At 46.0% G+C, this 16,191-nt stretch overlaps 1 protein-coding gene across 1 annotated transcript in view; it reads right to left on the bottom strand.

Moving 5' to 3' along the window:
• Window positions 1–6,285: 6,285 nt before the first annotated feature.
• nedd1 (NEDD1 gamma-tubulin ring complex targeting factor) overlaps window positions 6,286–16,191 on the bottom strand; it is a 75,935-nt gene continuing 66,029 nt past the window's right edge. The window contains exons 17-18 of the transcript XR_011596333.1: window positions 13,470–13,780; window positions 6,286–7,128 (exon numbers count right to left, since the gene is read on the bottom strand). The gene's annotated coding sequence lies outside the window, so the exon portion shown is untranslated. The remainder of the gene's footprint in view (window positions 7,129–13,469; window positions 13,781–16,191) is intronic.

The following is a 16,191-nucleotide window of genomic DNA, read 5'->3' as shown; positions in this document are numbered from 1 at the left end:
GGTTTCTGAGTATCACATCTCCTGGGTTATGCAACAATCGTGTGTGCCCCTGTGAACTCAGGTTTAGTGTAATCTTTTGGGTGTGTCTTGTCCTCCAAGGGGACAAATCTGGTCCAACCCATTGGTGTTGCAAATAGGCACAACCATCTTTGGCATTCTGTACTGCTTTAGCACAAGGCAAAATTGGTGCAATAAAAATACTGCACTAAAACCCAACACAGGGCACCTTTGAGATTATAACCTTAAATTAATTTGACATCAGACCATTTGTATTTGAGATTCTCGACTTCATTCTAATTTAGACCAATGAATTTTCAGGCAATTAAAATGGATAGCTAACAGTTAAAATAGAACTCTCGTTTATTGTTACCCATATCTTTTCAATCTATTTATCCTCAAGATTCTCCCCATGTTCACTCACATTTACACTTCTGCAAATTCAATGTATAAGATTTGAAAGAAAGACTTACACTTATATAGCGCCTTTCACAACCTCATCATCATCATTGGCAGTCCCTCGGAGTCAAGGAAGACTTGCTTCCTTAGGTGGCTGAACAGTCCAATACGAGAGCCATAGTTTCTGTCACAGGTGGGACAGATAGTCGTTGAAGGAAAGGGTGGGCAGGACAGGTTTTGCCGCACGCTCTTTCCGCTGCCTGCGCTTGATTTCTGCATGCTCTCGGCGATGAGACTCGAGGTGCTCAGCGCCCTCCCAAATGCACTTCCTCCACTTAGGGCGGTCTTTGGCCAGGGACTCCCAGGTGTCGGTGGGGATGCTGCACTTTATCAGGGAGGCTTTGAGGGTGTCCTTGTAATGTTTTCTCTGCCCAACTTTGGCTTGTTTGCCGTGAAGGAGTTCTGAGTAGAGCGCTTGCTTTGGGAGTCTCGTGTCTGGCATGCGGACAATGTGGCCTGCCCAGCGGAGCTAATCAAGTGTGGTCAGTGCTTCAATGCTGGGGATGTTGGCTGATCGAGAACACTAACGCTGGTGCTTCTCTCCTCCCAGGGGATTTGTAGGATCTTGCGGAGGCAGCATTGGTGGTGGTATTTCTCCAGCAACTTGAGGTGTCTACTGTACATGGTCCATGTCTCTCAGCCATACAGGAGGGCAGGTATTACTACAGCCCTGTAGACCATGAGCTTGGTGGTAGATCTTAAGGCCTGGTCTTCAAACACTCTTTTCCTCATCGATGTCTGCTTTTGTTGATAAGAGGTATGGGAAATGGTCCACGTTGTCCAAGGCCACGCTGTGGATCTTGATGACTGGGGGGCAGTGCTGTGCGTCGAGGACAGGCTGGTAGAGGACCTTTGTCTTACGGATGTTTAGCGCAAGGCCTATGCTTTCGTACGCCTCAGTAAATACGAGAACACTCGTGTCAAAGTCTCAATTGAGGAGATCTTTGAAGTGCTCCTTCCAGTGGGCCCTTACTGCCTCGGTGTCCTTGATGAGTGTTTCCCCGTTCTTGGCCAGCAATGGGGTGGGTCCTTGGGAGTTTGGACCGTAGGTGGCCTTGACTGCAATGAAGAATCCTCGCACATCATGGCAGTCGGCCAGCTGCTGTATCTCCTGTGCTTTCTCCATCCACCACCTGTTCTTTAGGTCCTGGGTTTTTTGTTGGACCTTAGCCTTGAGCCGCCTGTAATGTAGCTTTGCTGCTCCCGAGTTGGGTTGTTGCTTAAGGCTCAGAAATGCTCTGTGCTTGCGATCTATTAGTTCTTCGATCTCCTGATCATTCTCATCAAACCAATCCTGGTGTTTCCTAGTTCAGTGACCAAGTGTCTCTTCACAGGCACTGGTTATAGAGGCCTGGAGGTCAGACCAAGCACTGTGGGCATTCTGCGTCTCAGGGTCATCAAGGCACACCAGGTTAGCTGTGAGGCGCTGGCTGTAGAGGGCTCTCTTAGCTTTAAGTGCCCCGGCATTGACTTTTTTGCGGCACTGCTTCTGCTGTCCCCTCCGCTTTGGGGCTATGTTGATGTCGATGATGGATCGGATTAGGCGGTGGTCTGTCCAGCAGTCGTCAGCTCCTTTGATGCCACGGGTGATGTACACATCCTTGCGATCCCTGGCTCGGACAATAACATAGTTGAGCAAGTGCCAGTGTTTGGTGCGAGGGTGTTGCCACGATGCCTTGTATTTGTCCAAGGTGTTGGTGATGAGGAGTTCATGTTCTAGACATTTTGTCAGGAGTAGGGTACCACTGGAGTTGGCTTTCCGTACCCCCTCTCTGCCAATCACGCCTCCCCAGAGGGCTGCGTCTTTGCCGATCCTGGCCTTGCTGTAATATGGGAAACACGGCAGCCAATTTGCGCACAGCAAGCTCCCACAAACAGCAATGTGATAATAACCAGATAATGTTTTTGTTATGTTGATTGAGGGATAAATATTGGCCAGGACACCCAGGATAACTCCCCTGGTTTTCTTCTAAATAGTGCCATGGGATATTTTACATCCACCTGAGAGGGCAGACAGGGCCTCGGTTTAATGTCTCATCCGAAAAACGGCATCTCCAACAGTGCAGCATCTGTACAGCTGCATGCAAACAAATTGAAACACGTTTAGTGACGAGGAAAGGAGAAAAATGGAGAGTAAAATGGAAGTTAACTTGAACACCTTTGCACTAATTATTTCAATCATTGCCTTATTAAACACAGGGACTGTGTAGTTTATTATAACTCTGACTGAGATACATCAATTGAAAAGCTGAGTGCATTTCTAATTTAGGTGTCTCATTGGTAGCACTCACTTCTGAGATAGAAGCACTCGAGAGATTTAAGCATACTTCAGAGCAGGACTGAGGGAGTACTGCACTGTGGGATTTGCCGCCTTTCAGATGAGACGAGACTCCAAATGCCCTCCGCGGTGGATGTAAAAGATCCCGCGGCACTTGTCATGTATGTAGACCATGTATACTAACTGTATAGTCACATAAGGTGTGCCACCAGAGGGCACTGTGGTGGGAGACCCAAGGGTCACCTGCATAGGTGTGCAGGGCCCAGTATAAAAGGCTGCCCACCATGCTTGTGCCTCACTCTGGAGTTACAATAAATGGGACTAAGCTCAAGTACAATACTAGACCTTGTGGAATCATTCATAAAAGTATTAAAGACATAACAACTGGCGACGAGATTACGAATTTTCACGCAAAAATGACTAACGGTGCATTAGAAAAGTTCTCAGAGGGTGAAGATTGGGAAGCCTTTATGGGGCGGCTTGACCAATATTTCGTAGCAAACGATCTGGTAGGCGATGATCCGGCCACGCTGGCAGATAAGCGCAGAGCTATCCTGTTGACCAGTTGTGGACCCGCGGCCTACGGCCTCATCAGGGACTTGCTTGCACCAGACAAAACAATGACCAGGTCATACGAGGAGCTGAAAGTGCTAATTCGGGACCAACTCAAACCAAAGGAGAGCATCCTCACGGCCAGGCATCGATTTTATACATACTGCCAGCCCGAGTGCCAGGAAATCGCAAAGTATGTTGCCGACCTCTGGAGGTTTGCCGGACCATGTGAATTCGGCACATCCCTCGCCGATGCATTGCGGGATGTCTTTGTAATTGGAATCGGTCATGAGGCCCTTCTTCACAGGCTACTGTCTGCCGAAACCACCATCACTCTGCAGAAGGCCATCAGCATCAGCCAGGTGGTCATGACCTCAAGCTGCAGCTCCAAGCAGATGATGACTCACTCTCAGGACTCAAACCCGGCAAGTACTGTAAATAGAATGGCGCCTTTCACAGGCAGAACTGGTGAACGTGAATCTGCCCAGGGCAGAGCGTACAGGCCCCCGAGTCCTTTAACTCAGAGTCCGCCGAGGGGTGCAAATGTAAGTCGAGTAGCACCATACTGGCGTTGTGAAGGTAATCACAGGGCTCATCAGTGTCGGTTCAGAGACTATGTGTGCAAAGGCTGCAGCACAAAGGGCCACCTCCAGCGAATGTGCAAAAGAGCTGTGACTCACCACATGGAAGAGGAGTCAGCAGATGGCTGTGAATCCAGCGCGGATTACGAGGAGGTGGCTAGAGATGCAGCTCAGTCCCAGGACGAAGTATATAGAATATATACCTACACCACAGATTGTCCTCCAGTGATAATGGAAGTCGAGATAGATAACGTTCCAGTCTTCATGGAAGTGGACACGGGGGCGAGTCAGTCAGTAATGAGCCAGAAAGCCTTTGAGAGGCTATGGAACGATCAAGCTGAACGACCCAAGCTGGTCCCGGTTCAAGCAAAGCTGCGCACCTACACCAAGGAATTGATATCAGTTGTTGGTAGTATGGATGTAAGTGTATCCCATGATGGCGCGGTGCACAATTTACCATTGTGGATTGTTTCAGGTGATGGACCAATGCTACTTGGAAGATGAATGGGGAAGATTCATTGGAACTGGGAGGACTTCATCCCTCCAGCAATCGATGACCCCGTGCTCAGAGGCAGAGCAAGCCCCCACCTTCGGTTGGACCAGGCACCAGAGAGCAGATCCACGCAACCCCCGAGGCACAGACCGCTCATCACGACTGCGTGGCGATGATCCGGCCGAGACGACCCAAACGCACCTTCCCGGTTTTAGTGGCAGGACTCCTGGGGAGGAAGATTGGATCCGAGGACGCCTTCCTAGCTTCAGTGGCAGAATCCCTGGGAAAGAAGATCGCGGCAGTCGACATCATGGACAGGGAAAAGATGGCATCCAAACCACGAGGTGTAGCGCTAATGGAGCAATGACACGTGGTTCCATGCAAGGAAGGCGATTGGTGTAAAAGTAGTACGGCCATTTTAAAGGAGGCCAGCAACCCACTAGTTTTCAATGACCTGCTTGAAATTGGTAACCAATGTAAAAGTCCAGCTGTAACGAGCAAAATGTTGTTGAACGATGTCAGGTGCAAATTGCAATCAGCCAATGTAGCGGGTGAACACCTAACGGTTGCATACAGGTCCAGCGGGTTACCCAATGCTGTAGCCTGCGATCCCGGGATGACGTATCATGAAGTGTCCCCACAGCTGACAGAAGTAGACAAGCCACAGAGTAAACGATCCCCGGAGAGCAGAGGCACCGGTAGCGATACCCTGCCTCAGATCGGTTTAACATTGCAAGCACCCGATGGCATGAACCGCCACGAGCCAGAAACAGTAAACTGTGCCTATGCTCGCAGTTGGCTACCATCGCCCACCACCCGGGTGGAAAAGGTGCAGGCCACAAACCCACTAGCCACCTTGGCAATGCCCAAGAGCGAAGGGTCACCCGCAACGGCTCCTCCGAACAGGACCTGGACCAGCCAGGATCCAAAACTAGAGAGAGCTCACAACAGTGTCCTCAAGGAAAGCGAGTCAGCAGTTCCCTGCGAACTGCTAGACAAGACGAGGCAGCCCCACCATCGCTTAGATGAAACACTCACTCGCTCAGACTGTTTCCCAGGGAGCAGCAGTGACACTGTGCAAAAGAAAAGGACAGGGAGGTCACAGACACATCAGCTGTCTTTGGGCCTGCCCGACACTAGCAGTAATGGCAAGAGTCCTGAGCTCCGGCAACTTGAGCAAAATGAGCTCACCTTGCCCACAGACCCACTAGCATGGGGCGCTGCGTCGCCACCAGACGACCCGGATCTCATCCGGCCGTGCTGGAACTAGACTGTCCTTGTGTACCTGTACTGAGATACCTGTACTGATCATGTAAATGTACCACACAAAAAGAAACCCAACTGTAATCCACCCAACAAATGTACCAAGATGTAAATGTAAAACCCATGAGATGAACTTGAATGCAACTTGCATGTAACGGGCCATTAGCATGATCTGTGTGTGTGTGTGTGTGTGGCCGGGGGAAACCTCCACTGGCAACAAATCTCACTACCAACCCACCCAAGCTAGAAGCGACTCTCCAATGGTTAACCAGGAAGAGCAAAGCCCAGGTCACCGTCAATGTATGAGTCAATTTGCGTTAAAGACTTGGGGAGAAGTGATGTCATGTATGTAGACCATGTGTGCTAACTGTATAGTCACATAAGGTGTGCCACCAGAGGGCACTGCGGTGGGAGACCTCAGGGTCACCTGCATAGGTGTGCAGGGCCCAGTATAAAAGGCTGCCCACCATGCTTGTGCCTCACTCTGGAGTTACAATAAATGGGACTAAGGTCACAGCAGCTCAAGTACAATACTAGACCTTGTGGAGTCATTCATAAGAGTATTAAAGACATAACAGCACTATTTGAAGAGGAGCAGGGGAGTCTTCAATACCGGCAAGGAATAATTTGGTTTCTTTTGTACATTTTATTAGACACAAAAAATAATTAGATACATTAATCAAAATGCAAGCTTTTAAGTCCTGAATTAATTCATTGGAAACCAATTGAATCCTCGCGAAAGAAATAAACTTGCTGGTGTTTCAACAACTGTATGCAAAGCATGAACGCAGAATATAAAGATTTAAAAGATGAACACAAAACTCCAACATACTGCAGTAACAGTACAGGTGTCGCCAGTACATTACAATAGCACCCTCTGTTGAATAACCCATGGTAAAGCATCAACTCACGCACAGCACCAAGAATTATTTCCGTATTCTCTACGATTATGATTTTCTGCAATTTGGCACTCACTTAAATGTGAGAATTCAGGCTGAAGGTCTTTTCAACCAATACAGATTAAACCCTCTCCCCACACCCCCCTACATTATATAAAACAAGAAACATATCTCCTGTCTTTCAAGAGTTTATCTGTGACTTGGTGAATCATTTCTTCTCAAAGAGGCCTGCTATAAGCTGCTCAGACAACATGGGTCAGAGAGCCAGTCTGGGCGTGTCGTGGAGCAGCTGTTTCATGGATCTTCCTCCAATCTGTTGTATTAAGGCTTCAATCTAAATCATAACCTTACCAGCTGGAAAAGCAACCCCTGACTAATAAACAAGTACATGTATAAAGCTAAAGATTGAGCAGCTCCAAGTAGTACTAAGTCAGAAAAAGCATCAAGGTGTAGGCTGCAGTGAATCTTCGTACATGGAGGTTGAATTTCTTTCGGAGAGTATATGTAAGTAACATCATAACTAACGGTAGGTGAGCTTGCTTTCTTCCTTATTCATTGAATCTCAACATACAATAGTACTATACCAGTGGTAGGTGTCAGTTGTGGCTGAAAGAAATAAAAATTGTCAGTGAAAACATTAGCCCCAAGTTTCCTGAGATCAGCAAATTCAGGAATAATTCGTGGCAGAAAGGAATAGTTAACCCAGCCACCGAAACAAGATGACCACCTCCAAAGTATGCAGCTTACACTTTGTGAATAAGATTAGGAAAGTAGTTTGAAATCAAAGACTTAATTAGTTTAAATCCATCCCTTTTTGGGGGACAGAAGAACCAGTATGGCCTGAATCTGGATGTGACCTTTTAACCTGCAGTAAGTAAAACATTTGACACCGTTATCTGGGATACCATCAACATTTAGAAAAATGCAGCCTCCAGGAAGCGAACAGCATGATTTCAGAAGTAGATAAATAATTTATTGTGGCAAATAATAAGATCTGCTCAGAAACCAAGATGGTCACTGTCTCTGGGACTCAGCAAATTGTGTACACAATTATAGAAACAAGCTGCAGAAAATTGGATTTTTCCTGTGTTGCCAGAGCTCAAGTTTTTTGAACGTATAGCGTCCCAGAATTTGCTGGAGCGGGGCATCTGTGCGTTGTGTGTTGAATTTTTTTCCTCACCCTTCAGCTCCAATTATTTTTGCACCACAAATTGCAGGAAGTGTGAATTGATAACGGCAAGGTCAACAGGGTATCTGGGATCTTGATGAACGACCGAACTAATAGTTTATCTCCTTCACCAATGAAACAAAATAACAGTGAATGACAGAGAAGGGAAGAAGGCGAATTAGAATCAAATTGGATACTGAAAGAGAAACAAAGAGAGGGAAAGAAAAAATTTGGGAATAATAATTCTCGAGCCCCCTGGATGTCTAGGGATTTACAGAGGAGGATAAAGAAAAAAAGGGACGCTTATGTCATATACCAACGGCTAAATACTACAGAATCTTTAAAGGAATATACAAAGTTGAGAGGCAAAATTAAAAAGGATATTAGGAATGCTAAGAGAGAGCATGAGAAATTCTTGGCTAGTAAAATTAAGGAAAACCCTAAGATGTTCTATAAATATATTAAGAGTAAGAGGGTAATTAAATAAAGGGTAGGGCCTATTAGAGACCATGAGGGTAATCTTTGTGTGGAGGCGGAAGATGTTGGTAAGGTTCTTAACGAATACTTTACATCAGTTTTCACAAAGGGGCTATGCAGATACTGCTATCAAGGAGGAGTGTGATATTTTGGATGAAATAAATATAGTGAGAGAGGAAGTATTAAGGGGTTTAGCAGCTTTGAAGGTAGCTAAGTCCCCAGGGCTGGATAAAATGCATCCCAGGCTGTTGAGCGAAGTAAAAGATAAATTAGCAGAGGCCTTGACCATCATTTGCCAGTCCTCTTTGGATTTGGGCACGGTGCCAGAGGATTGGAGGACTGCTAATGTAGTACCCTTGTTTAAGAAGGGAGAAAGGGATAGGCCGAGTAATTACAGGCTGATCAGCCTAACCTCAGTGGTGGGAAAATTATTGGAAAAAATCCTGAAAGACAGGATAAATCTAAATTTGGAAAGACAGGGATTGATTCGGGACAGTCAGCACGGATTTGTTAACGGAATATCGTGTTTGACTAACCTGATTGAATTTTTTGAGGAGGTAACCAAGAGGATCGATGAGGATAATGCGTACAATGTAGTGTATATGGACTTAAGCAAAGCTTTTGATAAGATCCCACATGGTAGACTGGTCAAGGTTAAAGCCCATGGGATCCCGGGCAAAGTGGCAAGTTGGATCCAAAATTGGCTTGGAGGTAGGAAGCAAAGGGTAATGGTTGATGGATGTTTTTGTGACTGGAAGGATGTTTCCAGTGGGGTTCCGCAGGGCTCAGTGTTAGGTCCCTTTTGTGATATATATCAATGATTTAGATTTGAATATAGGGAGTATGATTAAGAAGTTTGCAGACAACACTAAAATTGGCTGTGTGGTTGATAATGAAGAGGAAAGTCATGGGGTGCAGGAGGATATCAATCTACTGGTCAGGTGGGCAGAGTAGTGGCAAATGGAATTTAATTCAGAGAAGTGCAAGGTGATGCACTTTGGGAGGGCTAATAAGGAAAGGGTATACACATTAAGCGGTAGGTCACTTAATAGTGTGGATGAACAAAGGGACCTGTGAGTGCTTGTCCACAGATCCCTGAAAGATTTACTAGGATGCCCATTGATGGAGGGGTTGATTATGAGTTGGCATAGTTTTCAGGTGGGTGGTGGAAGGTTTAGGGGGATTTGAGGGAGGGCTTCTTTAAGCAGAGGTTTGTGGGGATCTGGAACTCATTGCCTGGAAGAGTGGTGGATGCAGAAACCCTCACCACTTTTAAGAGATGGTTGGATGGACACTTAAAGTGCCGTAACCTGCAGGGTTATGGACCAAGAGCTGGTCATTAGGATTAGACTGGATGAACTTTTGTTGAACGACGCACTATTAATGGTAAATACTGCATGGAATCGAATACAGCTAGGGTGATCTCCTGGACTAGTTTCGATCGCCTAGATGGGTCGGAGAAGTATTTTCCCAGGTTTTTTCTCCCTAAATTGGCCTGGGTTTTTAATCTGGTTTTTGTCTCTCCAAGGAGATCACATAGAAACTTAGAAAATAGGTGCAGGAGTAGGCCATTCGGCCCTTCGAGCCTGCACCGCCATTCAATAAGATCATGGCTGATCATTCCGTCAGTACCCCTTTCCTGCTTTCTCTCCATACCCCTTGATCCCCTTAGCCATAAGGGCCATATCTAACTCCCTCTTGAATATATCCAATGAACTGGCATCAACAACTCTCTGAGGCAGGGAATTCCATAGGTTAACAACTCTTTGAGTGAAGAAGTTTCTCCTCATCTCAGTCCTAAATGGATTACCCCTTATCCTAAGCCTATGTTCCCTGGTTCTGGATTTCCCCAACATCGGGAACATTCTTCCCGCATCTAACCTGTCCAGTCCCGTCAGAATCTTATACGTTTCTATGAGATCCCCTCTCATCCTTCTAAACTCCAGTGAATAAAGGCCCAGTTGATCCAGTCTCTCCTCATATGACAGTCCAGCCATCCCTGGAATCAGTCTGGTGAACCTTCGCTGCACTCCCTCAATAGTAAGAACGTCCTTCCTCAGATTAGGAGACCAAAACTGAACACGATATTCTAGGTGAGGCCTCACTAAGGCCCTTTATAACTGCAGTAAGACCTCCCTGCTCCTATACGCAAATCCCCTAGCTATGAAGGCCAACATACCATTGGCCTTCTTCACCGCCTGCTGTACCTGCATGCCCACTTTCGGTGACTGATGAACCATGACACCCAGGTCTCGTTGCACCTCCCCTTTTCCTAATCTGCCACCATTCAGATAATATTCTGCCTTCATGTTTTTGCACCCAAAATGGATAACCTCACATTTATCCACATTATACTGCATCTGCCATGCATTTGCCCACTCACCGAACCTGTCCAAGTCACCCTGCAGCCTCTTAGCGTCCTCCTCACAGCTCACACCGCCACCCAGTTTAGTGTCATCCGCAAACTTGGAGATATTACACTCAATTCCTTCATCTAAATCATTGATGTATAATGTAGCAAGCTGGGGTCCCAGCACTGAGCCCTGCGGCACTCCACTAGTCACTGCCTGCCATTCTGAAAAGGACCCGTTTATCCCGACTCTCTGCTTCCTGTCTGCCAACCAGTTCTCTATCAACGTCAGTACATTACCCCCAATACCACGCGCTTTGATTTTGCACACCAATCTCTTGTGCGGGACCTTGTCAAAAGCCTTTTGAAAGTCCAAAGACACCACATCCATTGGTTCTCCCTTGTCCACTGCTAGTTACATCCTCAAAAAATTCCAGAAGCTTCGTCAAGCATGATTTTCGTTTCATAAATCCATGCTGACTTGGTCTGATCTTGTCACTGCTTTCCAAATGTGCTGCTATTTCATCCTTAATGATTGATTCCAACATTTTCCCCACTACTGATGTCAGGCTAACCTGATCTATAGTCACCCGTTTTCTCTCTCCCTCCTTTTTTAAAAAGTGGTATTACATTAGCTACCCTCCAGTCCATAGGAACTGATCCAGAGTCGATAGACTGTTGGAAAATGATCACCAATGCATCCACTATTTCTAGGGCCACTTCCTTAAGCACTCTGGGATGCAGACTATCAGGCCCCGGGGATTTATCGGCCTTCAATCCCATCAATTTCCCTAACACAATTTCCCGCCTAAGAAGGATATCCTTCAGTTCCTCCTTTTCACTAGACCCACTGTCCCCTAGTACATTCGGAAGGTTATTTGTATCTTCCTTCGTGAAGATAGAACTGAAGTATTTGTTCAATTGGTCTGCCATTTCTTTGTTCCCCATTATAAATTCACCTGAATCCGACTGCAAGGGACCTACGTTTGTCTTCACTAATCTTTTTCTGTTCACATATTTATAGAAGCTTTTGCAGTCAGTTTTTACCTTCCCTGTAAGCTTCCTCTCGTACTCTATTTTCCCCCTCTTAATTAAATCCTTAGTCCTCCTCTGTTGAATTCTAAATTTCTCCCAGTCCTCAGGTTTCTTGCTTTTTCTAGCCAATTTATATGTCTCTTCCTTGGCCTTAACACTATCCTTAATTTCCCTTGTTAGCCATGGTTGAGACACCTTCCCCGTTTTATTTTTACTCCAGACAGGGATGTACAATTGCTGAAGTTCATCCATGTGATCTTTAAATGTTTGCCATTGCTTATCCACTGTCAACCCTTTAAGTATCCTTTGCCAATCTATTCTAGCCAATTCACGCCTCATACCGTCGAAGTTACCTTTCCTTAAGTTCAGGATTAACTGTGTCACTCTCCATCTTAATAAAGATTTCTACCATATTATGGTCACTCTTCCCCAAGGGGCCTCACACAACAAGATTGCTAATTAGTCCCTTCTCATTACACATCACCCAGTCTAGGATGGCCAGCTCTCTAGTTGGTTCCTCGACGTATTGGTCAAGAAAACCATCCCTAATACACTCCAGGAAATCCTCCTTCACCGCATTGCTACCAGTTTGGTTAGCCCAATCAATATATAGATTAAAGTCGCCCATGATAACTGCTGTACCTTTATTGCACACATCCCTTATTTCTGGTTTGATGCTGTCCCCAACCTCACTACTACTGTTTGGTGGTCTGTACACAACTCCCACTAACGTTTTCTGCCCTTTGGAATTCCACAGTTCCACCCATACCGATTCCACATCATCCAGGCTAATGTCCCTCCTTACTATTGCGTTAAATTCCTCTTTAACCAGCAATGCCACCCTGCCTCCTTTTCCTCTCTGCCTATCCTTCCTAAATGTTGAATACCCCTAGATGTTGAATTCCCAGCCTTGGTCACCCTAGAGCCATGTCTCCCTGATGCCAATTACATCATATCCGTTAACTGCTGTCTGCGCAGTTAATTCGTCCACCTTATTCTGAATACTCCTCACAATGAGGCACAGAGCCTTCAGGCTTGTCTTTTTAACACACTTTGCCCCTTTAGAATTTTGCTGTAATGTGGCCCTTTTTGGTTTTTGCCTTGGGTTTCTCTGCCCTCCACTTTTGCTATTCTCCTTTCTATCTTTTGCTTCTGCCTCCATTTTATTTCCCTCTGTCTCCCTGCATAGGTTCCCATCCCCCTGCCATGTTAGTTTAACTCCTCCCCAACAGCACTAGCAAACACGCCCCCTAGCATATTGGTTCCGGTCCTGCCTAGGTGCAGACTGTCCGGTTTGTACTGGTCACACCTCCCCCAGAACCGGTTCCAATGTCCCAGGAATTTGGATCCCTCCCTCTTGCACCACTCAAGCATGTATTCATCTGAGCTATCCTGCGATTCTTACTCTGACTAGCACGTGGCACTGGTAGCAATCCTGAGATTGCTACCTTTGAGGTGCCACTTTTTAATTTAGCTCCTAGCTCCCCAAATTTGTCTCGTAGGACCTCATCCCGTTTTTTACCCATATCGTTGGTACCTATATGCACCACGACAACTGGCTGTTCACCCTCCCTTTTCAGAATGTCCTGCACCCGCTCCGAGACATCCTTGACCCTTGCACCAGAAAGGCAACATACCATCCTGGAGTCTCGGTTGCGGCCGCAGAAACGCCTATCTATTCCCCTTACAATCAAATCCCCTATCACTGTTGCTCTCCCACTCTTTTTCCTGCCCTCCTGTGCAGCAGAGCCACCCACGGTGCCATGAACTTGGCTGCTGCTGCTCCCCCCTGATGAGTCATCCCCCTCAACAGTACCAAAAGCGGTGTATCTGTTTTGCAGGGGGATGACCGCAGGGGACCCCTGCACTACTCTTCCTGCTGGTCACCCATTTACCATCTGGCTGTGTATCCTTTACCTGCAGTGAGACCAACTCGCTAAACGTACTATTCACGTCATTCTCAGCATCATGGATGCTCCTGAGTGAATCCATCCGCAGCTCCAGTGCCGCAATCCGGTTGGGGTGGAGCGTAGAATGTTTCAGTATAAGGGGTGTCGCAGTTGTGTGAGGTGGACTGGTTGGGCTGGGTGCTCTTTGCCTTTCCGTCATTGTTCATAGGTTTATATGTAACCTTCAGGGTTGTTGACCAAGGGCCGTGCGGCTTTGTCGTCCGGCGTGGACACGATGGGCCGAAATGGCCTCCTTCTGTGCTGTAAATTTCTACGTCTCTATGAATGAGAGAGTAAAGAAACAGAAAGGACATGCAAGACATTAAAAAAACCTCAAAGACTTGCATTTATATAGAGCCATTCACAACCACCGGATGTCTCAAAGCCCTTTATAGGCAATGAAGTACTTTTGGAGTGCAGTCACTGTTGTAATGTGGAAAACGCGACAGCCAATTTGCACATAGCAAACTCGCACAAACAGCAATGTGATGACCAAATAAACTGTTTTTGTTATGTTGATTGAGGGATAAATATTGGCCAGGACACCGGGGATATCTCCCCTGCTCTTCTTCGATATAGTGGATCTTTTATGTGCACCTGAGAGAGCAGACGGGACCTCAGTTTAATGTCTCATCTGAAAGACCTGACCTCCGACAGTGCAGCCTTCCCTCAGCACTGCACTGGAGTGTCAGCCTAGATTTATGTGCTCAAGTTCCTGGAGTGGGACTTGTATCCACAACCTTCTGACTCAGAGGTGAGAGTGCCACCCACTGAGCCACAGCTGAAACTAGGAACACTACACTACCTGTAGGAATGAGACTCCTGTTTCAACGCTTCCTTTTCTGGGCCTACGATGTATTGCAAAATCATAAATTTCGTCTTTAAAAGGTCCTTACGTCATGAAGTACCGGACTTAAGCTGGTTTTGTCAAAGGATATGCCAATCACTTGCCATGGCAGCAGCTCATTGCTTACAAATTTACTTAAATTCTTTCAAGGATTAATTAAACAATGGACAATCTAATAGACATAATGCATTTCAACTTTCAGGAAGGATTTGATAAAAGCTTCTAAAGTTAAGGGTCAAGGAATTAACAGTAATTTTGGTACCTATACTGAAAACTGGGATATTAATAGAAATGAGAATGTGACAATAAAGATTATATTGATCGGTCTTGGGTTAGCAGAGAGTAGACTTTATCACAAACTTCTACACTCACCACCAAGTCCCAACATCTTCGGAGATGAGCTTTGCGTTCCAAGAAAAAAACCTAGAGTTAGAGGAGTGGAAGTTACAGTACAAAAATGAGGTGTTCCACGGGGTTTGACATTTTCAGCGCTGCTGTGGAGGTTGGGATATAAAGAAAGAAAGACTTGCATTTGTATAGCGCCTTTCACGACCACCGGACGTCTCAAAAGCGCTTTACAGACAATTAAGTACTTTTGGGGTGTAGTCACTGTTGTAACGTGGGAAAAGCGGCAGCCAATTTGTGCACAGCTAGCTGCCACAAACAGCAATGTGATCATGACCAGATAATGTTTTTTTTGTTATGTTGATTATGGGATAAATATTGGCCAGGACACCAGGGATAACTGCCCTGCTCTAATTCGAAATAGTGCCATGGGATCGTTTACGACTGCCTGAGAGGGCAGGCGGGGCCTCGGTTTAACGTCTCATCCGAAAGAGCGCAGACGGGATCCTTGGCTTTATAAATGGAGGCAGAGTACAAAGGAAAATAAGTTGTGCTGAAACTTTACAAATCAGTGGTTAGGCCTCAGCTGGAGCAGTGTATCCAAATTCTGGAAGGGAACACAGGTTGTCTAGGACAATTGGTCAGGGTTGAAAAGTCATGATGGTTTGATCAATCAGAAAGCTATAGTTCAATAAAAAGGCATGATCAATATCTCACAACAAAGGTGAAGTCCAGAGATAGTTTTAGGTTAAATAGGAGGACCTGGTGCTGGTCATGGGTCCCTTCCATCAACTGTAGTACTTCTTGTGGGATTTTGAAACCTTAAGTTGAAATATCCCTGGCATCCATAGCTGCCACACATGGTTTCAGTTACCATGTTTCTCAAGTCTAATAGGGGATTAGATCTCCCATTATTTTTGGTGCAATGTAGCACAAGGTGTTCTTCTCCAAATTGTACCTTTATAGTGGCCACTAAAAATAGGTAGTTCTGTATTTCATTGACCACAGCTTCACTCTAACCTCTGTATTTGGTGATGGGGGGCTTGTGAACGGAGATAATCACACAATTGTATCTTTTCTTTCTCATGCATTTGACGAGATCCAAAACTGCCAGAGGTAGTTCCTCACTGAAGATTCGATCAGTATTAAGTGAATTAGTGACTCTGAATAATTGCGGAGGAATGGAAGAGGCAGCACAGGATTTATTTTTCCTGCCATCCTTGTGATTTCTTATATTTTCCCTGGGTTCGTGCCTTCTCTGGCCTGAAAGGAAGACCCTCTTCTTACCAGCAGTAACATGGATGCTGCAGCACTCAACAGTCAGAAATCAGAGACCCTCAATTATACCTTGGGTTCCTATCTGGGTACTATCCCAACACAACTGAGAGTTGGGCTGCAGCCATAACCCAGTCAGCTTGCTAAGGAAGCCATTTTCACTTCAATTGTACTTCAAGCATACACCATCCACCCCGGCTAGCTTTTTTTCTGGAGTAACAGG

Source organism: Pristiophorus japonicus, chromosome 13 (assembly GCF_044704955.1).
Source record: "Pristiophorus japonicus isolate sPriJap1 chromosome 13, sPriJap1.hap1, whole genome shotgun sequence".
Taxonomy (NCBI): Eukaryota; Metazoa; Chordata; class Chondrichthyes; family Pristiophoridae; genus Pristiophorus; species Pristiophorus japonicus.
The sequence above is the reverse complement of the archived record's forward strand: the minus strand, read 5'-3'. Positions and strand labels throughout refer to the sequence as shown.